The 23,622-nt window shown below is 39.2% G+C and overlaps 1 long non-coding RNA gene across 3 annotated transcripts in view; it reads left to right on the forward strand.

The window, feature by feature from the left end:
- The window catches only part of LOC311241466, a 65,655-nt gene that overhangs the window by 33,720 nt on the left and 8,313 nt on the right, over positions 1-23,622 (forward strand). For all 3 annotated transcript variants that reach the window (XR_014620542.1, XR_014620543.1, XR_014620544.1), the window contains exon 2: positions 20,427-20,532. This is a non-coding gene — a long non-coding RNA (uncharacterized lncRNA). The remainder of the gene's footprint in view (positions 1-20,426; positions 20,533-23,622) is intronic.

Here is a 23,622-nt window from a genome sequence, read left to right on the forward strand (position 1 = left end):
CAAGTAGTCTAAGAAGTACTAAGTACAACCATGGCAGTTTCATAAACTGCTTATGGGAGAAATTGTTTTTATCCCACATCAAAGTTAGTCGAAAATGCTCATTCAAGAGGACTTTGAAACTGAAATTACTCAAAGTACACAATAAAAAAAATTCATATAATTTGTGCAAGTAGTCTAAGAAGTACTAAGTACAACCATGGCAGTTTCATAAACTGCTTATGGGAGAAATAGTTTTTATCCCACATCAAAGTTAGTCGAAAATGCTGATTCTGAGGACTTTGAAACTGAAATTACTCAAAAAGTACACAGTAAAACAAATTAATATAATTTGTACAAGTAGTCTAAGAAGTACTAAGTACAACCATGGCAGTTTCATAAACTGCTTATGGGAGAAATTGTTTTTATCCCACATCAAAGTTAGTAGAAAATGCTCATTCAAGAGGACTTTGAAACTGAAATTACTCAAAGTACACAATAAAAAAAATTCATATAATTTGTGCAAGTAGTCTAAGAAGTACTAAGTACAACCATGGCAGTTTCATAAACTGCTTATGGGAGAAATGGTTTTTATCCCACATCAAAGTTAGTCGAAAATGCTGATTCTGAGGACTTTGAAACTGAAATTACTCAAAGTACACAGTAAAACAAATTCATATAATTTGTACAAGTAGTCTAAGAAGTACTAAGTACAACCATGGCAGTTTCATAAACTGCTTATGGGAGAAATTGTTTTTATCCCACATCAAAGTTAGTCGCAAATGCTCATTCAAGAGGACTTTGAAACTGAAATTACTCAAAAATTACACAGTAAAAAAAAATCATATAATTTGTACAAGTAGTCTAAGAAGTACTAAGTACAACCATGGCAGTTTCATAAACTGCTTATGGGAGAAATTGTTTTTATCGCACATCAAAGTTAGTCGAAAATGCTGATTCTGAGGACTTTGAAACTGAAATTACTCAAAAAGTACACAGTAAAACAAATTAATATAATTTGTACAAGTAGTCTAAGAAGTACTAAGTACAACCATGGCAGTTTCATAAACTGCTTATGGGAGAAATTGTTTTTATCCCACATCAAAGTTAGTCGAAAATGCTCATTCAAGAGGACTTTGAAACTGAAATTACTCAAAGTACACAATAAAAAAAATTCATATAATTTGTGCAAGTAGTCTAAGAAGTACTAAGTACAACCATGGCAGTTTCATAAACTGCTTATGGGAGAAATAGTTTTTATCCCACATCAAAGTTAGTCGAAAATGCTGATTCTGAGGACTTTGAAACTGAAATTACTCAAAAAGTACACAGTAAAACAAATTAATATAATTTGTACAAGTAGTCTAAGAAGTACTAAGTACAACCATGGCAGTTTCATAAACTGCTTATGGGAGAAATTGTTTTTATCCCACATCAAAGTTAGTAGAAAATGCTCATTCAAGAGGACTTTGAAACTGAAATTACTCAAAGTACACAATAAAAAAAAATCATATAATTTGTGCAAGTAGTCTAAGAAGTACTAAGTACAACCATGGCAGTTTCATAAACTGCTTATGGGAGAAATGGTTTTTATCCCACATCAAAGTTAGTCGAAAATGCTGATTCTGAGGACTTTGAAACTGAAATTACTCAAAGTACACAGTAAAACAAATTCATATAATTTGTACAAGTAGTCTAAGAAGTACTAAGTACAACCATGGCAGTTTCATAAACTGCTTATGGGAGAAATTGTTTTTATCCCACATCAAAGTTAGTCGCAAATGCTCATTCAAGAGGACTTTGAAACTGAAATTACTCAAAAATTACACAGTAAAAAAAAATCATATAATTTGTACAAGTAGTCTAAGAAGTACTAAGTACAACCATGGCAGTTTCATAAACTGCTTATGGGAGAAATTGTTTTTATCGCACATCAAAGTTAGTCGAAAATGCTGATTCTGAGGACTTTGAAACTGAAATTACTCAAAAAGTACACAGTAAAACAAATTAATATAATTTGTACAAGTAGTCTAAGAAGTACTAAGTACAACCATGGCAGTTTCATAAACTGCTTATGGGAGAAATTGTTTTTATCCCACATCAAAGTTAGTCGAAAATGCTCATTCAAGAGGACTTTGAAACTGAAATTACTCAAAGTACACAATAAAAAAAATTCATATAATTTGTGCAAGTAGTCTAAGAAGTACTAAGTACAACCATGGCAGTTTCATAAACTGCTTATGGGAGAAATAGTTTTTATCCCACATCAAAGTTAGTCGAAAATGCTGATTCTGAGGACTTTGAAACTGAAATTACTCAAAAAGTACACAGTAAAACAAATTAATATAATTTGTACAAGTAGTCTAAGAAGTACTAAGTACAACCATGGCAGTTTCATAAACTGCTTATGGGAGAAATTGTTTTTATCCCACATCAAAGTTAGTCGAAAATGCTCATTCAAGAGGACTTTGAAACTGAAATTACTCAAAGTACACAATAAAAAAAATTCATATAATTTGTGCAAGTAGTCTAAGAAGTACTAAGTACAACCATGGCAGTTTCATAAACTGCTTATGGGAGAAATGGTTTTTATCCCACATCAAAGTTAGTCGAAAATGCTGATTCTGAGGACTTTGAAACTGAAATTACTCAAAGTACACAGTAAAACAAATTCATATAATTTGTACAAGTAGTCTAAGAAGTACTAAGTACAACCATGGCAGTTTCATAAACTGCTTATGGGAGAAATTGTTTTTATCCCACATCAAAGTTAGTCGCAAATGCTCATTCAAGAGGACTTTGAAACTGAAATTACTCAAAAATTACACAGTAAAAAAAAATCATATAATTTGTACAAGTAGTCTAAGAAGTACTAAGTACAACCATGGCAGTTTCATAAACTGCTTATGGGAGAAATTGTTTTTATCGCACATCAAAGTTAGTCGAAAATGCTGATTCTGAGGACTTTGAAACTGAAATTACTCAAAAAGTACACAGTAAAACAAATTAATATAATTTGTACAAGTAGTCTAAGAAGTACTAAGTACAACCATGGCAGTTTCATAAACTGCTTATGGGAGAAATTGTTTTTATCCCACATCAAAGTTAGTCGAAAATGCTCATTCAAGAGGACTTTGAAACTGAAATTACTCAAAGTACACAATAAAAAAAATTCATATAATTTGTGCAAGTAGTCTAAGAAGTACTAAGTACAACCATGGCAGTTTCATAAACTGCTTATGGGAGAAATTGTTTTTATCCCACATCAAAGTTAGTAGAAAATGCTCATTCAAGAGGACTTTGAAACTGAAATTACTCAAAGTACACAATAAAAAAAATTCATATAATTTGTACAAGTAGTCTAAGAAGTACTAAGTACAACCATGGCAGTTTCATAAACTGCTTATGGGAGAAATGGTTTTTATCCCACATCAAAGTTAGTCGAAAATGCTCATTGTTCTATAAAAAGGACGTTGAAACTCAAATTACTCAAAAAGTACACATTAAAAGTAGTTCATATTATTTGTGCAAGTAGTCTTAAGAAGTATTAAGTACAAACATGGCAGTGTCATAAACTACTTATGAAATAATAGAAATTAACCACATGCCATCCTTTACTTTGAAATCCTCACCGGAAGTGTTCCTCTGTGGAATTGTCTGTAGCTTTAGTGGTCGAATATACTGCACGTCCTATTGATTCGATGTTCAATAATACTGCACATATGAAACGTCCTATTGATTCGACGAAACGTCCTATTGATTCGATGCGCATTCAATGTCATATTAAGTATTTCTGTAAGATCTACTTGTGAGACTGTATTCAAAAGTCACTTCGGTGCATTACAACAGCGTCCCAGGGACGTTTGAATGCATTACCGTAAACCTGGAACTAATCGCGCACTCGAAAAACAGGAGCGGCTGGTTTGACCACGCAAAAGTGAAAGACGGCTCACTTGACCGCAGTTAAAACATCCTTATTACACCTTGTTTTATCCATATAGGCAGTCGTGCTTTGAAGTAATAATAACTTCGGTGGACTTGGTTATGTCAATCAAACTATCCTTACTTATATATGCGACGACGGCACCACACGTGAACAGTACAATGCAATTAATGAATGTCTTGTTGTTATTAGTATATATATAGTTTGTGATAAGGACTCGCCATATTTAGTTTCAGAATCCGGAGATTGTTAGCCCCTTTCGTGACTGTGATGCACCGAGTGAATCCACAGTCACTTGCTCCTCAATAGGAAACCAACCTAGATTTACCATGAAGGACTGGTTCTAACCGAACCGTTCGTTATACAAGTATCGCAGAGAAATGTCAAAGGTACTCACAGTTGCACGAGGGTTTCGAACAGAGATACGGGATGGTTTGAAAGCTCGGCGTTGCTAATAAACATTTTTAATATTTTTTATAAACGGCTCAAAACGGCATTATTTCCGGCGTTGGCTGCCTGGTGTGATCACAGCGCATGCGCATCATGCACCCAACGCTGGAAATAATGCCGTTTTGAGCAGTTTATAAAGAATATTTAAAATGTTTATTAGCAACGCCGAGATTTCAAACCATCCCGTATGTCTGTCCGAAACCCTCGTGCAACTGTGAGTACCTTTGAAACGTCTCTGTGATACTTGTATAACGAACGGTTCGGTTAGAACCAGTCCTTCATGGTAAATCTAAGTTGGTTTCCTATTGAGGAGCAAGTGACTGTGGATTCACTCGGTGCATCACAGTCACGAAAGGGGCTAGGAGATTGTGATCTCAACATTGACATTGTATCTCTCCGTCGCCCAGTGCGCAGGAGTAAAGCATTGAATCGTGACATATCTAGATTGGTTGTTTCCTCTGGACTGCATAATCCTCCGCTATATCTATCTATTTATCATCTATGTATGTCAATATAGCCAATGGAAATGCTAGGAATGGTCACGTGGGCTGGGTGAACCAATGGACAATTCCTATAGTCCTGACCGCTCGTACCACTATGGTATTTGGGATATCGCTTATCGCCACCTACTGGCCCGCATGTTTGTTGGAGCAATTTATATGCGTTTATGTGTTTGCGTCTGGATCAGTTTTTTTTTTAACACTGCCGTGTGGACGAGGATTTCTTTTTAAACGGAGCCTGAGAATATCCGTTTGGCAAAAGATCCAGATATGTGGGGACAGGGAGCGAAATTAACTTTTTGACTCACCGGCCAGTGGCGGGTAGATGGGAAGAATCTACCCGCCAAGCATATTTCTTACCTGCCAAATTTTTTTGATTAAAAAATATATATATATATTTTATATAAAATCTTTTTTTTTTTTTATAAAATATATATTATATAATCATACTTGTAGTTGTATTATCTGCGAGACATCGCCACCACGCAATAAGTCAAAATGCTCGCTATCTGCAAACAGCTCCACTGTCTGTGTATACTTGAGTAGCCTCCAGCTCCAGCAAGGATTCTCCGGCGATGCAGCTAGACCCTATACTAATACTCTACATTCAGCATGCAAGGATTCTCCGGCGCTGCAGCTGGACCCTATTGGTATAATATTGCGGTTCTTTGGTCTAATCACATTCATCAAGCCCTCAGCTAGAATACGCGTTGAATCAATGTTATAAGACATTGATATCAGGAGCTATCTGTAGCTACTGCTAGCCCGCTAGATAACATTAAGACAATTTAGTTTACTGGGACATTATAGATCTAACGTGAGCTAGCTAACGAGGGAACGGAGGTATTATGCACTCGAGTCGACTATTGCTGGAGCATGTTGATATCAGTAGCTAGCCAGCTAGATACCGTTAGACAATGCCTCGTCATGTATTAAACTAAAAGTGAATAGTTGACTGGGTCATTGTTTAAACAGTAACGGTAGCTCATGGAGGTCCGATCTAGACTAGAGCAGACTGCTACCATTCTGAGAGCTTAACGTTAGCACTAGAGCTGCGGGCGAGCTGCTACCATTCTGAGAGCTTAACGTTAGCACTAGATGCTGCGGGCAAGCTGCTACCATTCTGAGAGCTTAACGTTAGCACTAGAGCTGCGGGCGAGCTGCTACCATTCTGAGAGCTTAACGTTAGCACTAGATGCTGCGGGCAAGCTGCTACCATTCTGAGAGCTTAACGTTAGCACTAGATGCTGCGGGCGAGCTGCTACCATTCTGAGAGCTTAACGTTAGCACTAGAGCTGCGGGCGAGCTGCTACCATTCTGAGAGCTTAACGTTAGCACTAGATGCTGCGGGCGAGCTGCTACCATTCTGAGAGCTTAACGTTAGCACTAGATGCTGCGGGCGAGCTGCTACCATTCTGAGAGCTTAACGTTAGCACTAGAGCTGCGGGCATCTGTGTTGATACGAGCAGAAGCCAATAGCATCCCGCTGCAGGGCTGGCCCGGCTGGGCGGATATGACTCGTTGCCACGGTTTTTTTCAAAATAAGAATATCATACGAACCGAATGCTGCTAACTGCCGGAGCCATCGATATTATGACTCTAGCTGCGCTTGGGCCGGAAATGTCAAAATAAGAGTATCGTTATGAACTACACGTCTACACGCCACACGGCGGGCAGGGCTCTCGGTGGCAAGCGCCAAAGGTAAAAACTGACCGCCCCTGGCGGGCGGCGGGCTTTAATTTCGCCCCCTGCGTGGGGACATGGCCTAAGACATTGCCACTGATCAGAGTGGAGTGTGGAGGTTGCCTATCTTGCCACTGTGTGTGGATGCCTTATTGTGTACTTTGTTTTCCACTTTGTGTGGATTAGCCATTGTGTCAGAATATATATATTATTGTTGGGGGCCTCTGAGCCATTTGCCACTTTGTGAGTGGAACTAAATCCCTTCCTGTGTCAGACAGAAAATCTAAACAGATTTCAGCAGAAACGGAGAAGGACCCCCTGCTACAGAGGGTTATGACTAATATGAAAGAGAGCTGGCCTAAAGGAGACTGTCAGCAATATTACAACATCCGAGCAGAGCTGAGTGTGATAGATGGACTGTTGCTCAGAAAGAACACAATTGTCATTCCTCAGTCACTGAGACAAGAGATGTTGAAGAGACTTCACGAGGGGCACCTCGGAATGGAGAAATGTAAGAGAAGGGCCAGAACGTCAATGTATTGGCCAGGCATCAACACAGACATTGACAAGATGGTCTCGAGCTGTGTAACCTGTCTGAAACACCATACGACGCAGCAGAAAGAGCCTATGGTAACTGCAGACCTACCTAAGGTGCCTTGGCAGAAAGTGGGAACTGACTTGTTCCACCTGGATGGAAAGAATTATCTACTGGTTATAGACTATTTTTCTAACTATCCAGAGATAGCACTGCTTTCCAGCATGACAGCTACTTGTGTGATTACACATATGAAATCTATCTTTGCGAGACATGGAATTTGCCAGGTTCTCGTTTCTGACAACGGACCAGCTTACAGCTGTAAGGAGTTCCAAAACTTTGCAGAGGAATATGATTTCCAGCATGTAACCTCAAGTCCCCTGTATGCCCAATCCAATGGTAAAGCAGAGAAAGGTGTGGGCATAGTAAAGAGGCTGCTCCTGAAGGCAAAAGAGAGTGGTTCTGATCCATATCTAGCTCTACTGAGTTACAGAGCATCACCACTAGAACATGGACTGTCTCCTGCTGAGCTTCTGATGGGACGGAGGCTGCGAACCACACTTCCTTGCACTGCAAAACAGAAGAAGAATAACATTGTGAGACAGAAACAGAAGTGTCTGCAAAACAGACAGAAAACGAACTATGACAAAGTCTCAAAAGGTCTAGTACCACTGTCACGGCGTGACACAGTGAGACTACAGGATTCTAAATACTGGGACAGGAGAGCCACAGTTCTGGAGGAAGTGGGTCCTAGATCCTACACCGTCAGAACAGAAGAGGGTCAAGTCCTAAGAAGGAATCGACGAAGCTTGTTGAAAACACCAGAGACACTTGGAGAACGGTCAACAGCTGATGACGAAGTTTGCACCACAGCAGCACCACCGACAGCTGGGCTGACAAACTTGCCACCACCAGCTGACCAGACACCTTCAACACCAGTACTGAGAAGATCTACACGTCAGTCTAGACCACCTGACAGACTTCAGTATTTGTAAAGAACAGCACAGAGCTCTATCCTTTTGCATTAAAAAGAAATATATAAAAAAAAAAAAAAATTGAGGAGGCAAAAGGAAAATAATTATAGAGCATGATGTATATATATAACGTTGATTTATGGTATGCAGGTTAAAGTAAATAGAGATAATTGTATTTGGAAACAGCAACAGTAGAAAAAAACTAAAAGATGACTGTTTTGAGTCAACAGAAATGTTTACATTTATTGTTGTATGCCGGTATAGCATTCATAGAAAGGAGGATGTGGTGATTTATACTAACCACTAGATGGCCCCATCTACCAGGGTACATGGACCACACCACTACACAGTCTGTATAACTATGATAATGAGACACCTGTTGCAAGTTGACAAGTACGTTACCTACCTACCTGTTGTATGCTACCTAACTACTACCGGGACCTAAATAAATGATATTGAAAGAACCCCAGTTTCTTCATTGATGGACAGAAACATTACACTATTGATTCGATGTTCAATAATACTGCACATACGAAACGTCCTATTGATTCGACGAAACGTCCTATTGATTCGATGCGCATTCAATGTCATATTAAGTATTTCTGTAAGATCTACTTGTGAGACTGTATTCAAAAGTCACTTCGGTGCATTACAACAGCGTCCCAGGGACGTTTGAATGCATTACCGTAAACCTGGAACTAATCGCGCACTCGAAAAACAGGAGCGGCTGGTTTGACCACGCAAAAGTGAAAGACGGCTCACTTGACCGCAGTATGTTTTAGGTGGTGGTAGTTTCTCTGTTAGGACATTATAGCTGGAATATATAGCCTAGCTAGCCTATAGTCGGTCTGATATATATTAGAGAAATAGTAAAGTAATATTCGCCAAACAATCTGAAGGGCCAGATATTATTACGCCCCGCCACAGTCTGAGCATGCGTAGTGAGCTGTGGCGTCATCGTTTATCTAGACTATGCGTTTACAGTGGCTGCACGGATCCACTGAACGGATCTTCACTTTAAAATGCGTTTAAGAAAATCTCTGTTTATGTCTCTGAAAACACCCTTTACGTGTGGATGAAAGGCCCAATCGTGGAATAAAATGTGCATTTGGCAAAAAGGGAGAAAGAAAAAGGAATTAAAGGCCAACTTGCAGGTTAAACCCTACTCTTCAATTATGGGTAGTTTACATCATTGTTATCTAATTTCATTATTTATTTTTTCCCATTTGACGCCAGAAATGCCACTCAGAAATGGTTAAAAAGGTCCACGCACGAATAACATGCACGGAGCAAATCAAAAAGCTTATCAGACGCTAGCAGGGCCGTGACGTCACTCCAGGCAACTTATGCCTTATGCCCGTCCGGGTCATAGTACTACTGGCTATATGGCTCTGGCTAACGTTACCCCGCTAACGTTAGCATTATGGCTACTGTCGTGAACCATTTTAAATCCGGGCATGTAAAAGAGTTTTGGGAACGAGTAAAATGTGCAGGTCCTCTTCTCAGACCTGTGGGGCAAAGCACTGCACACGCATCATGCCGGCTAGCAAGCTACACGTCACGGCATGTTGATACGATAGTAGCCCCTCGGATAGCACTCGGTGCATCAGTCACGAAAGGGGCTACCACGATAGCTATTAGCTAACTAACGTTTAGCTAATTGAAATTACTCAAAAAGTACACAGTAAAAAAATGTCATATAATTTGTGCAAGTAGTCTAAGAAGTACTAAGTACAACCATGGCAGTTTCATAAACTGCTTATGGGAGAAATGGTTTTTATCCCACATCAAAGTTAGTCGAAAATGCTGATTCTGAGGACTTTGAAACTCAAATTACTCAAAAAGTACACAGTAAAAAAAAAATCATAATTTGTACAAGTAGTCTAAGAAGTACTAAGTACAACCATGGCAGTTTCATAAACTGCTTATGGGAGAAATTGTTTTTATCCCACATCAAAGTTAGTCGAAAATGCTGATTCTGAGGACTTTGAAACTGAAATTACTCAAAAAGTACACAGTAAAAAAAATTCATATAATTTGTGCAAGTAGTCTAAGAAGTACTAAGTACAACCATGGCAGTTTCATAAACTGCTTATGGGAGAAATGGTTTTTATCCCACATCAAAGTTAGTCGAAAATGCTCATTCAAGAGGACTTTGAAACTGAAATTACTCAAAAAGTACACAGTAAAAAAGATTCATATAATTTGTGCAAGTAGTCTAAGAAGTACTAAGTACAACCATGGCAGTTTCATAAACTGCTTATCGGAGAAATGGTTTTTATCCCACATCAAAGTTAGTCGAAAATGCTCATTCAAGAGGACTTTGAAACTGAAATTACTCAAAAAGTACACAGTAAAAAAAAAATCATATAATTTGTACAAGTAGTCTAAGAAGTACTAAGTACAACCATGGCAGTTTCATAAACTGCTTATGGGAGAAATGGTTTTTATCCCACATCAAATTTTGTCGAAAATGCTGATTCTGAGGACTTTGAAACTGAAATTACTCAAAAAGTACACAGTAAAAAAATTCATATAATTTGTACAAGTAGTCTAAGAAGTACTAAGTACAACCATGGCAGTTTCATAAACTGCTTATGGGAGAAATTGTTTTTATCCCACATCAAAGTTAGTCGAAAATGCTGATTCTGAGGACTTTGAAACTGAAATTACTCAAAAAGTACACAGTAGAAAAATTTCATAATTTGTGCAAGTAGTCTAAGAAGTACTAAGTACAACCATGGCAGTTTCATAAACTGCTTATGGGAGAAATGGTTTTTATCCCGCATCAAAGTTAGTCGAAAATGCTCATTGTTCTATAAAAAGGACTTTTAAACTCAAATTACTCAAAAAGTACACAGTAAAAGTAGTTCATATTATTTGTGCAAGTAGTCTTAAAGGGGAACTCCAACATTTTGGGAAATTAGCTTATTTAACATCTTCCCTGGAGTTAGACAAGAAGATACATACCTTTTTTGTCTCTGTGCGTGCATTTTAGCTTTGGGAATAGACGCTCCGTTAGCATAGCTTAGCTATGCTAAGAAGTACTAAGTACAACCATGGCAGTTTCATAAACTGCTTATGGGAGAAATGGTTTTTATCCCACATCAAAGTTAGTCGAAAATGCTGATTCTGAGGACTTTGAAACTCAAATTACTCAAAAAGTACACAGTAAAAAAAAATCATATAATTTGTGCAAGTAGTCTAAGAAGTACTAAGTACAACCATGGCAGTTTCATAAACTGCTTATGGGAGAAATGGTTTTTATCCCACATCAAAGTTAGTCGAAAATGCTGATTCTGAGGACTTTGAAACTCAAATTACTCAAAAAGTACACGGTAAAAAAAATTCATATAATTTGTGCAAGTAGTCTAAGAAGTACTAAGTACAACCATGGCAGTTTCATAAACTGCTTATGGGAGAAATGGTTTTTATCCCACATCAAAGTTAGTCGAAAATGCTCATTCAAGAGGACTTTGAAACTGAAATTACTCAAAAAGTACACAGTAAAAAAATTCATATAATTTGTACAAGTAGTCTAAGAAGTACTAAGTACAACCATGGCAGTTTCATAAACTGCTTATGGGAGAAATAGTTTTTATCCCACATCAAAGTTAGTCGAAAATGCTGATTCTGAGGACTTTGAAACTGAAATTACTCAAAAAGTACACAGTAAAACAAATTAATATAATTTGTACAAGTAGTCTAAGAAGTACTAAGTACAACCATGGCAGTTTCATAAACTGCTTATGGGAGAAATTGTTTTTATCCCACATCAAAGTTAGTCGAAAATGCTCATTCAAGAGGACTTTGAAACTGAAATTACTCAAAGTACACAATAAAAAAAATTCATATAATTGGTGCAAGTAGTCTAAGAAGTACTAAGTACAACCATGGCAGTTTCATAAACTGCTTATTGGAGAAATAGTTTTTATCCCACATCAAAGTTAGTCGAAAATGCTGATTCTGAGGACTTTGAAACTGAAATTACTCAAAAAGTACACAGTAAAACAAATTAATATAATTTGTACAAGTAGTCTAAGAAGTACTAAGTACAACCATGGCAGTTTCATAAACTGCTTATGGGAGAAATTGTTTTTATCCCACATCAAAGTTAGTAGAAAATGCTCATTCAAGAGGACTTTGAAACTGAAATTACTCAAAGTACACAATAAAAAAAATTCATATAATTTGTGCAAGTAGTCTAAGAAGTACTAAGTACAACCATGGCAGTTTCATAAACTGCTTATGGGAGAAATGGTTTTTATCCCACATCAAAGTTAGTCGAAAATGCTGATTCTGAGGACTTTGAAACTGAAATTACTCAAAGTACACAGTAAAACAAATTCATATAATTTGTACAAGTAGTCTAAGAAGTACTAAGTACAACCATGGCAGTTTCATAAACTGCTTATGGGAGAAATTGTTTTTATCCCACATCAAAGTTAGTCGCAAATGCTCATTCAAGAGGACTTTGAAACTGAAATTACTCAAAAATTACACAGTAAAAAAAAATCATATAATTTGTACAAGTAGTCTAAGAAGTACTAAGTACAACCATGGCAGTTTCATAAACTGCTTATGGGAGAAATTGTTTTTATCGCACATCAAAGTTAGTCGAAAATGCTGATTCTGAGGACTTTGAAACTGAAATTACTCAAAAAGTACACAGTAAAAAAATTTCATATAATTTGTGCAAGTAGTCTAAGAAGTACTAAGTACAACCATGGCAGTTTCATAAACTGCTTATGGGAGAAATGGTTTTTATCCCACATCAAAGTTAGTCGAAAATGCTCATTGTTCTATAAAAAGGACGTTGAAACTCAAATTACTCAAAAAGTACACATTAAAAGTAGTTCATATTATTTGTGCAAGTAGTCTTAAGAAGTATTAAGTACAAACATGGCAGTGTCATAAACTACTTATGAAATAATAGAAATTAACCACATGCCATCCTTTACTTTGAAATCCTCACCGGAAGTGTTCCTCTGTGGAATTGTCTGTAGCTTTAGTGGTCGAATATACTGCACGTCCTATTGATTCGATGTTCAATAATACTGCACATATGAAACGTCCTATTGATTCGACGAAACGTCCTATTGATTCGATGCGCATTCAATGTCATATTAAGTATTTCTGTAAGATCTACTTGTGAGACTGTATTCAAAAGTCACTTCGGTGCATTACAACAGCGTCCCAGGGACGTTTGAATGCATTACCGTAAACCTGGAACTAATCGCGCACTCGAAAAACAGGAGCGGCTGGTTTGACCACGCAAAAGTGAAAGACGGCTCACTTGACCGCAGTTAAAACATCCTTATTACACCTTGTTTTATCCATATAGGCAGTCGTGCTTTGAAGTAATAATAACTTCGGTGGACTTGGTTATGTCAATCAAACTATCCTTACTTATATATGCGACGACGGCACCACACGTGAACAGTACAATGCAATTAATGAATGTCTTGTTGTTATTAGTATATATATAGTTTGTGATAAGGACTCGCCATATTTAGTTTCAGAATCCGGAGATTGTTAGCCCCTTTCGTGACTGTGATGCACCGAGTGAATCCACAGTCACTTGCTCCTCAATAGGAAACCAACCTAGATTTACCATGAAGGACTGGTTCTAACCGAACCGTTCGTTATACAAGTATCGCAGAGAAATGTCAAAGGTACTCACAGTTGCACGAGGGTTTCGAACAGAGATACGGGATGGTTTGAAAGCTCGGCGTTGCTAATAAACATTTTTAATATTTTTTATAAACGGCTCAAAACGGCATTATTTCCGGCGTTGGCTGCCTGGTGTGATCACAGCTCATGCGCATCATGCACCCAACGCTGGAAATAATGCCGTTTTGAGCAGTTTATAAAGAATATTTAAAATGTTTATTAGCAACGCCGAGATTTCAAACCATCCCGTATGTCTGTCCGAAACCCTCGTGCAACTGTGAGTACCTTTGAAACGTCTCTGTGATACTTGTATAACGAACGGTTCGGTTAGAACCAGTCCTTCATGGTAAATCTAAGTTGGTTTCCTATTGAGGAGCAAGTGACTGTGGATTCACTCGGTGCATCACAGTCACGAAAGGGGCTAGGAGATTGTGATCTCAACATTGACATTGTATCTCTCCGTCGCCCAGTGCGCAGGAGTAAAGCATTGAATCGTGACATATCTAGATTGGTTGTTTCCTCTGGACTGCATAATCCTCCGCTATATCTATCTATTTATCATCTATGTATGTCAATATAGCCAATGGAAATGCTAGGAATGGTCACGTGGGCTGGGTGAACCAATGGACAATTCCTATAGTCCTGACCGCTCGTACCACTATGGTATTTGGGATATCGCTTATCGCCACCTACTGGCCCGCATGTTTGTTGGAGCAATTTATATGCGTTTATGTGTTTGCGTCTGGATCACTTTTTTTTTTAACACTGCCGTGTGGACGAGGATTTCTTTTTAAACGGAGCCTGAGAATATCCGTTTGGCAAAAGATCCAGATACGTGGGGACAGGGAGCGAAATTAACTTTTTGACTCACCGGCCAGTGGCGGGTAGATGGGAAGAATCTACCCGCCAAGCATATTTCTTACCTGCCAAATTTTTTTGATTAAAAAATATATATATATATTTTATATAAAATCTTTTTTTTTTTTAATAAAATATATATTATATAATCATACTTGTAGTTGTATTATCTGCGAGACATCGCCACCACGCAATAAGTCAAAATGCTCGCTATCTGCAAACAGCTCCACTGTCTGTGTATACTTGAGTAGCCTCCAGCTCCAGCAAGGATTCTCCGGCGATGCAGCTAGACCCTATACTAATACTCTACATTCAGCATGCAAGGATTCTCCGGCGCTGCAGCTGGACCCTATTGGTATAATATTGCGGTTCTTTGGTCTAATCACATTCATCAAGCCCTCAGCTAGAATACGCGTTGAATCAATGTTATAAGACATTGATATCAGGAGCTATCTGTAGCTACTGCTAGCCCGCTAGATAACATTAAGACAATTTAGTTTACTGGGACATTATAGATCTAACGTGAGCTAGCTAACGAGGGAACGGAGGTATTATGCACTCGAGTCGACTATTGCTGGAGCATGTTGATATCAGTAGCTAGCCAGCTAGATACCGTTAGACAATGCCTCGTCATGTATTAAACTAAAAGTGAATAGTTGACTGGGTCATTGTTTAAACAGTAACGGTAGCTCATGGAGGTCCGATCTAGACTAGAGCAGACTGCTACCATTCTGAGAGCTTAACGTTAGCACTAGAGCTGCGGGCGAGCTGCTACCATTCTGAGAGCTTAACGTTAGCACTAGATGCTGCGGGCAAGCTGCTACCATTCTGAGAGCTTAACGTTAGCACTAGAGCTGCGGGCGAGCTGCTACCATTCTGAGAGCTTAACGTTAGCACTAGATGCTGCGGGCAAGCTGCTACCATTCTGAGAGCTTAACGTTAGCACTAGATGCTGCGGGCGAGCTGCTACCATTCTGAGAGCTTAACGTTAGCACTAGAGCTGCGGGCGAGCTGCTACCATTCTGAGAGCTTAACGTTAGCACTAGATGCTGCGGGCGAGCTGCTACCATTCTGAGAGCTTAACGTTAGCACTAGATGCTGCGGGCGAGCTGCTACCATTCTGAGAGCTTAACGTTAGCACTAGAGCTGCGGGCATCTGTGTTGATACGAGCAGAAGCCAATAGCATCCCGCTGCAGGGCTGGCCCGGCTGGGCGGATATGACTCGTTGCCACGGTTTTTTTCAAAATAAGAATATCATACGAACCGAATGCTGCTAACTGCCGGAGCCATCGATATTATGACTCTAGCTGCGCTTGGGCCGGAAATGTCAAAATAAGAGTATCGTTATGAACTACACGTCTACACGCCACACGGCGGGCAGGGCTCTCGGTGGCAAGCGCCAAAGGTAAAAACTGACCGCCCCTGGCGGGCGGCGGGCTTTAATTTCGCCCCCTGCGTGGGGACATGGCCTAAGACATTGCCACTGATCAGAGTGGAGTGTGGAGGTTGCCTATCTTGCCACTGTGTGTGGATGCCTTATTGTGTACTTTGTTTTCCACTTTGTGTGGATTAGCCATTGTGTCAGAATATATATATTATTGTTGGGGGCCTCTGAGCCATTTGCCACTTTGTGAGTGGAACTATATACTGTATTGTCCTATGGCTGGGTGGTTCCCAGTGCCAACCTAGTTGGCTGGTATCCTGTGACACTGCTAGTACACTTGTGCTTACCTTATTATAATTACCCTGTTTGTTCTCCCCTTACCTTATCCCCTTTTGAATTATATAATAAATATCATTTACCTTTTGGAAAACGCATTTGTTTGTTTACTTGCCTACCGGGACCTGTGCTTAAAGCACCTTACTGGACGGGCTGGTTTCATGTACAGCCCGCTCCAGGTATATTTTATATGGTCATCAGACCTTTGTACATGACAGTCCCCTGCTGTATTCTCCTAAAATCCACGATCAGCTCCTTGGTTTTACCAATGTTCAGGAGTAGTGTTGGGGAAAATGTGTATGAGGTGGACTAGTTTAATATAGGTCAACTAGCAGTACTGAAAGACGTCTGGCTGACGTTCTTAAAACAACTTGGACAGAGGGACATTTCAGTACGGCACATTGTGTGCTGGTAATCTTATCTTGTTCTTTTCTCTCTTTCATACATACACAGCACACACACACAGACACAGGCACAGCACACACACACAGACACACGGACACGCACATACACAATACACACATACAATACACATACGTCTGTACGCAGACGCACGCACACACAGACACACACACACATACACACACACACACACACATCTCACTCTCTACATCATATCGTGTGTGGATATCATATCTTGCTTATCTCTCTTCATGTTCTCTCTCTCCGATGTTAAATCTACGTATCATCTTAATGTACGTCATGTCAGATCTGACATGATGTGATACGTCATCATATCTGTCATGGGGGGGCAGGACTGAGAGGGGATTTAGGGACAGGCAAAGGGATCCAGGGGAGAGTGTTTTTTTGTTCAAGCCGTGGTGATCTTCTTTGACCCATAGCTCTTGCTGTTAAAGAACTTCTTTTCTTAAATAAATTACCTATTTGTTACAATTGGAAATATCGTCTCCTGCTGTGTTAAACAACCTTTCCACAACAGTAGGCTAACCTCCTCCCGGTAGGCCTTCTCGTCGTTGTTAGCCCCAGATTAGCCCCACCACCACTGTGTTATTTTGAACACAACAGAGAAAGGACACTTCACCTTTTAAAGTAACAGAAATTACAACAAGGCGGGATACGCTGTGTTGTCACATTTATTAATATTACTATGTGAATACTTAGGAGCGAGATCAGCTCAGTTAGTTATTACTATGTGAATACTTAGGAAAGAGATCAGCTCGGGGGCGGTTAGGTGGCGTAGCAGAGATTGCGTTCGTCACCAACCCCGGAGCTGGCGAATCCAGCTCACAGCTCCGGGGTTGTCACCAGCTTGGCTGGCCGTTCACACTAATACAATTGGCAGTATTAGAGGGTGGGAGAAGCTGGCGGGGTGGGTCCGGGTTGTTGTAAACAGCGACTCCTACAGTTCGGTCGGGGCGCCTGCTAAGCGCGGATGGGACCTGAGTGGGATAGTGTGATCCTTCCACACGCTACGCCCTCTCGGAGAATATCCGCGCTGCCAGGTGAAAAGAAACGGTTTATTGGCTGGACGTGTGTCGGAGGAAGCACGTGATAGCCTCCACTCTCCCAGATGATCTGACTGTGGGGGGTAAGTGCGCAGCGACCAGGAAGGGGATTGGGAATTGGCATAACAACTAACATTGGGATGGGAGAAAATCGGAGGAAAATGGAGGGGGAAAAATATCAATAAAAAAAAAAGGAAAGAGATCAGCTCAGTAATTACTATGTGCATAGTGCAGGGGTGGCCAACCCGCGGCTCGCGAGCCGCATGCAGCTCTTTGCTCTTCCATCCATAAAAAAAAAGTATATTTTTTATTTTTCTTAATTTTTTTACTTCAATTTCTTTTGTCACTCATTCCATAAGGATGTAGAATAAACATTAATATTTTTTTTAAATGGTCCATTTGCATGTTCTTGGTATCTGAATCTAGGGACATATATGGATCAGTGTCAGAAATAGTATCTGTTACTAGGCTTGAGTAAATTGTAATGAACCAAAGGAGAATATCAATTCTATTTAAAAAAATATAATTAAAATTATCTTTGACTGTGAATAACACTATGCTAAAATTGACCAGACCTGAAAAATCTAAGCAAATGAATAAAGGGAAGATGATTAAACAGAAGGTTTTGTAGATACAGTACTGAATTCTGCCATCTTTTTTATAATGTAAATTTCTCAAATGTTTCATCGTATTGCAACACCGTTTTTTGCAAGACGTTCACAGAAAGGTAGAGAAACTAACTGCGTTCTGTTTTATGGCAATAACGTTCAGGTTTGTGGGAGATAGTCCCAAAAAATAAGAGAAATAAAAAACTAAATCCAGAAGTCAGATGATTGACAGGGGCTGGTGTGAGCTGGGTAGGGTAGTTTTTCGAAATTCGAAAGCCCTGAGTCTCTTCCTTCTGAGATTTCTATAATCTTATATTTCACTAATAACAGTTAAAATAATTGGTAAACAAACGTAATGCTGAAAATATACACTTTTACTGTATATCTCGGGCTTAAGAGGTTAACCCTGTGAGGCCCAAATTAACACTTTAATCGCCGTTGACGCTGAAACACGTCTTTCCCCGCCATGCTCATTCTGCCGAAGACGCTGGACAGCGTTTTTTATATCAATATTTCAAAAATCTGTGATCGAAATCATATTTCTCCCCCGGAGACATGAGATGTACTGTTGAGTCCCTCTCAACTCTACAACGGTTCAAGAGCGCCATCTGGTGGCCGATCGGCGGATCGCCCAGGGGAGAAACAGGAAGTGGAAGCTGGTGCTCATTTCAATTTGGTCCGACCACTCGCTATAGGTCCCGGGACTCGAGCTCGACACAATGGATAGTGATCCGTTACCAATAACTCGATAAACAACATGATTTGGACGTATATACTATTATACAACCTGGAAATGGATCGGATATTTTGACATCCCATAATAGAAAAAATTCTGTTCCACGCTCATCTCCCAACGGCGAGAGGAAGCTACGGTGAGTTTCAGCGTTATTTGTTAATGTCTTCGATACTAACTGCTCTGATGATCATATCACCCACACTAGATGAATGATATAACGTTGCCCACGGAATTATAAACGACCCCCCGCCCATCCGGTCAACATCAGATCATACGTAGTAACTCCTAGAACCACGTCCAGTTGAATTTTTTTTATCTCGCACAGATTCCTACCAAACTGTATTTGATCATCAATATAATGCATTTAGGGCTATAAATCAAGTTCTGGAGAAAGCTGCAGAAAACGATAAAAACATACTTATACTTTAGACCGTATTTTAGTATGAATATGTGAATGAAAAAGTATAACGTTGCTACACCCTGAACAATAGATATAGGACATTGAATGGGCCATAGTAATGTCAATTGAGCAATACAATTTAAAAAGTTATAGCCCTGCAAAGAAGGGGAACTTCTCCATGTTAAATAGGGCTGGCGAGGGATGGTAAATTATGAATTTAACCCCGGCGATCAAAGTGTTAAAAAGACATTAGCAACTTCAGAGGCCAGAGGGTGGGACATATAAACACATTTACTATCAAATAGCATTGTGAGGCTGAACAACAGGACCAATTGACTATACATGTGCTTAACATCTTTTAAATAAACATTCTTTTTTTAAAAGTGATTTTGTAATTTTGCAACCGTGGGTCTCACAGGGTACTTTTAACCCTGTGAGGCCCAAATAAAAAAGACATTAAGGCCAGAGGGTGAGACCTATAAACACATGAAGGGTGCCGTGACGCTGGTAAACGCTGAGAAACGCTGGTATATGGTGTGGCTCTTTGTGGTACCACAGTCATTTTTGTGGCTCTTAGTCTCTGACTGGTTGGCCACCCCTGGCATAGTGCATGAGACATCAGATCAAAATGTTCGCAGGCAAAATCTTTCTTGCTGGTTCCATCACAAAAAAATAAGCTGGAACATATGGCAAACAAACACGCAATAAATGCCTAAGTTGACACAATGTGAGGTCATAGGAGCCTATTGCGTTTCGTTGCCCCTTCCACTTGAATCAGTCACCTGGTACGACCGGCGCATGAGGTTCATGGTCACCACATACGTCATCAACACGAGCCTCGATACGCTCCTCATAAATTCCTGGATTATTCAACAAACGCTTTGTGTGTTACTGTGTTTACAGTGTGAAGTCTCTGTGGCAGAACTCTACTGGACCAAGACTTTCTACTAAACATATGGATCAAAACGTTCTTGTGTAAACAGACATCAGACTGGATACCACAAGATCTGTAAGTACAATTATGTTTACATTGTTTTCCTCTTATTGCTCCTTCCTTGCAGCAGTGGCGCTCGAAAGGAGCCTTGAAGTTGTACAATTCCAAATGTTTTACATTTATAGTACTTTGCCATCTCCATGGTCAACTAACTGCTAGCATCTGCAGCGATGTAATTCTCTTCACAATCAAAGATTACATTTCTCCCGATACCCGAAGCTACCTCCGATAGCTTTATGGAGCTAAAGACATTCATTGTCCATAGACCACCACAACACTTCGGGTATTCTGAAATCATGGGAGAGAGCGCGGGGGGAGAAAATGAATGAATGTGGATGAGAGCCTTGACGTAGGTGGTTGTAGCTACGACTGTGGGGGTGCTGGAGACATGATCCAATATACTTTTATACGCCTGAGTCTCCTGAACATGGAAAGACCAATCCCAAGTCGATCAGAACTTTCTCGGCCGAGCTATAGTAACTTTTTCAGCACCTACTCCCATGCGCATTCGTAGATTGCCCACAGAGTCTCGGGATTGTCCAGAGGTCTAGGTTTATCAATCTGCGCATGCAGAGTTTTGGGGAGTAGGTGCGAAAAAGTGACTGGCTCTGCTGAGAAAGCGCCGATCAGATTTAAAAAACAATTTTTTTGTGATCCAGGATCAGACAACTCTGCCAGATTTTGTCCCGGTATTTCAAAGCAATTCAGGATAGGATCACCCTGATCCAGATTCAGACTTTTCAAGATGACTAGATCCTGAATAGCAGTGCTTTAATCTAGAGATGTTCCGATACCATGTTTTCCTTCCCGATACTGATTCCGATACCTGAGTTTTGGGTATCGGCCGATACCGAGTACTGATCCGATACCAGTGCAAAAAAATAAAAGTAATATCATATATATATATTTTTTAGGGCTGTCAGTTTATCGCGTTAATTAGATTAATTAATTACACAGCAAATTATCACGTTATGAAAATTAACGCAAAATTAATAAAAAATTGTTTAAAGATTTTTTTCTTTAATATATTTTTTTATCTCTTTCATTCCATAAGAACGTAGAATAAACATTTACAGACTTAATTATTTTTTTTAAATGGCCCATTTGCATGTTCTTGGTATCTGATTCTAGGGACATCTATGGATCTCAGGGAATGTATTCCCAGTGTCAGAAATACTGTGTCTGTTACTAGGCTTGAGTAAATTGTAATGAACCAAATGAGAATATCAATTCAATTTTTTTCATCTACCATGCTAAAATTTACCAGACCTGAAAAATCTGAGCAAATGAATAAAGGGAAGATGATTAAACAGAAGGTTTTGTAGATACATTACTGAATTCTGCCATCCGGACACATGCAATTTGAAATATGATTATAGAATATAGAATATCAGGACTAAAATGGTTATGTGATTAAAATGCGATTAATTAGATTAATTAATTACAAATCCTGTAATTAATTAGATTCATTTTTGTAATCGCCTGATGGCACAAATATTTTTCTTTTACAGCTACATATACTGTTTTACATATACCGTTTTTTTAGTAATAACTAGAAAGTAATGGTATTTATTTATTCAACAACAGGTGATTGTATATATTAGTATCATTAATTGACAACTGTGCTCAATGAGTTAGGGCATTTGCCATGTTGTATGGCAAAACACATGGGAAAACTATGACTAGCTTGTGGTGATTAGACTTAATTCACCCACGGAACTGTTGTTGAGACATTGGTTCCGCACGGACGTTATAGCTATCCTGTCGGCATCGGTTCAGTTAGCTAGTAACGAGACAGGTGTATGTTGTGATTTTCGATGCACAATAAATATTCAACTTTCTCTTTTGAGACTCGACTCCTATCCTTCGACACTACAAGCTAAACATTGTCACCGGTATGGCTGTCCGGCAACATGCCATTAATTAATAGATAGATTTAATTTATATTGCACACTTTAAACTCAGTGAGCTCTCAAGGTGCTTCACAGCAGAAGGAAAAACAGAAAAAAAATTAAAATAGCTAAAAATAGAACAGAAAGGTTTAAAACAAGAAAAACATTCAAATGAATAAAAAGATAAGAATAATAAAAAAAAAGTTTAAAACATTTAAAAATTTATAAAATGTAATAAAATAAACAGCAGATTAAAAAAACAGGCCCTATTGGAAGGCAGAGCAAAACAAATGGGTTTTAAGGCTGGCCTTGAAGGTAGCAATGGAGACTGAGGCCTTGATGGACCCCGGCAGCTGATTCCACAGGCGCGGAAAAAGCATGGTGCCCCATGGTCGACAGCCTAGTGCATGGGATGGAGAGGAGGTTTTGGCTGCCAGACCTGAGTGACATGGACACAGGTTGAGTAATTGCGTGCCTGTGTGCGAGACGGCACTTTAAGTTAGCCAGTTAACATGAGCTAGATGGAAAGACAATGTAACGGAAAAGTTATTTACCTTGGAATACTCCTGTGCCAACTTGCTGTACTTTGCTTGCAGGTCATCAAATAAATTTTTTTAAACAAAATTAGGCCACCACAAACATGACAAACATTTAAAGTAAAATTGATTTACCATGAAGGCTAAACATTTTGTATTATTTCAGTTAACAAACTGCCATCTTATTTATATTGAAACTATTAGAATCGATCATGTCTCCAGCACCCCCACAGCTGCAGCTACAACCACGTAATGTCAAGGCTCTCATCCACATTCATTCATTTTCTCCCCCCTGTCTCTCTCCCATGAGCTCAATGTAACGCGGAAGTGCAGTGGTCTATGAATTGGTCAAAAATAATAGAGAGCTCTTCTGAGATACACATACATAGTAAAACAGTGAAAGAAAGCTGTTGTTTGATAATGTTATATTTTTAAGTGAAGTATTGTTTAGCCCAAGAGTAGCTTATTGATAATTTGTTTGTAATATGTTTATCAGATCAACATAAGCACAATAGATCTAAAGAACCTAGTTAGTTCACACCTTATTTCACATTCAATTCCGTTTTATTGTCATTGTATAATGAGCGAGGCATATACAACTAAATTGTCTCTGTTCAATCAGAGACAGTACAGGGCAATCAATTAAAAAACATAAATCATCATCATAAGACACTTAA

The sequence above is a fragment of the Notolepis coatsorum genome, assembly GCF_963971535.1.
Source record: "Notolepis coatsorum genome assembly, chromosome: 15".
NCBI classification, from domain to species: Eukaryota; Metazoa; Chordata; class Actinopteri; order Aulopiformes; family Paralepididae; genus Notolepis; species Notolepis coatsorum.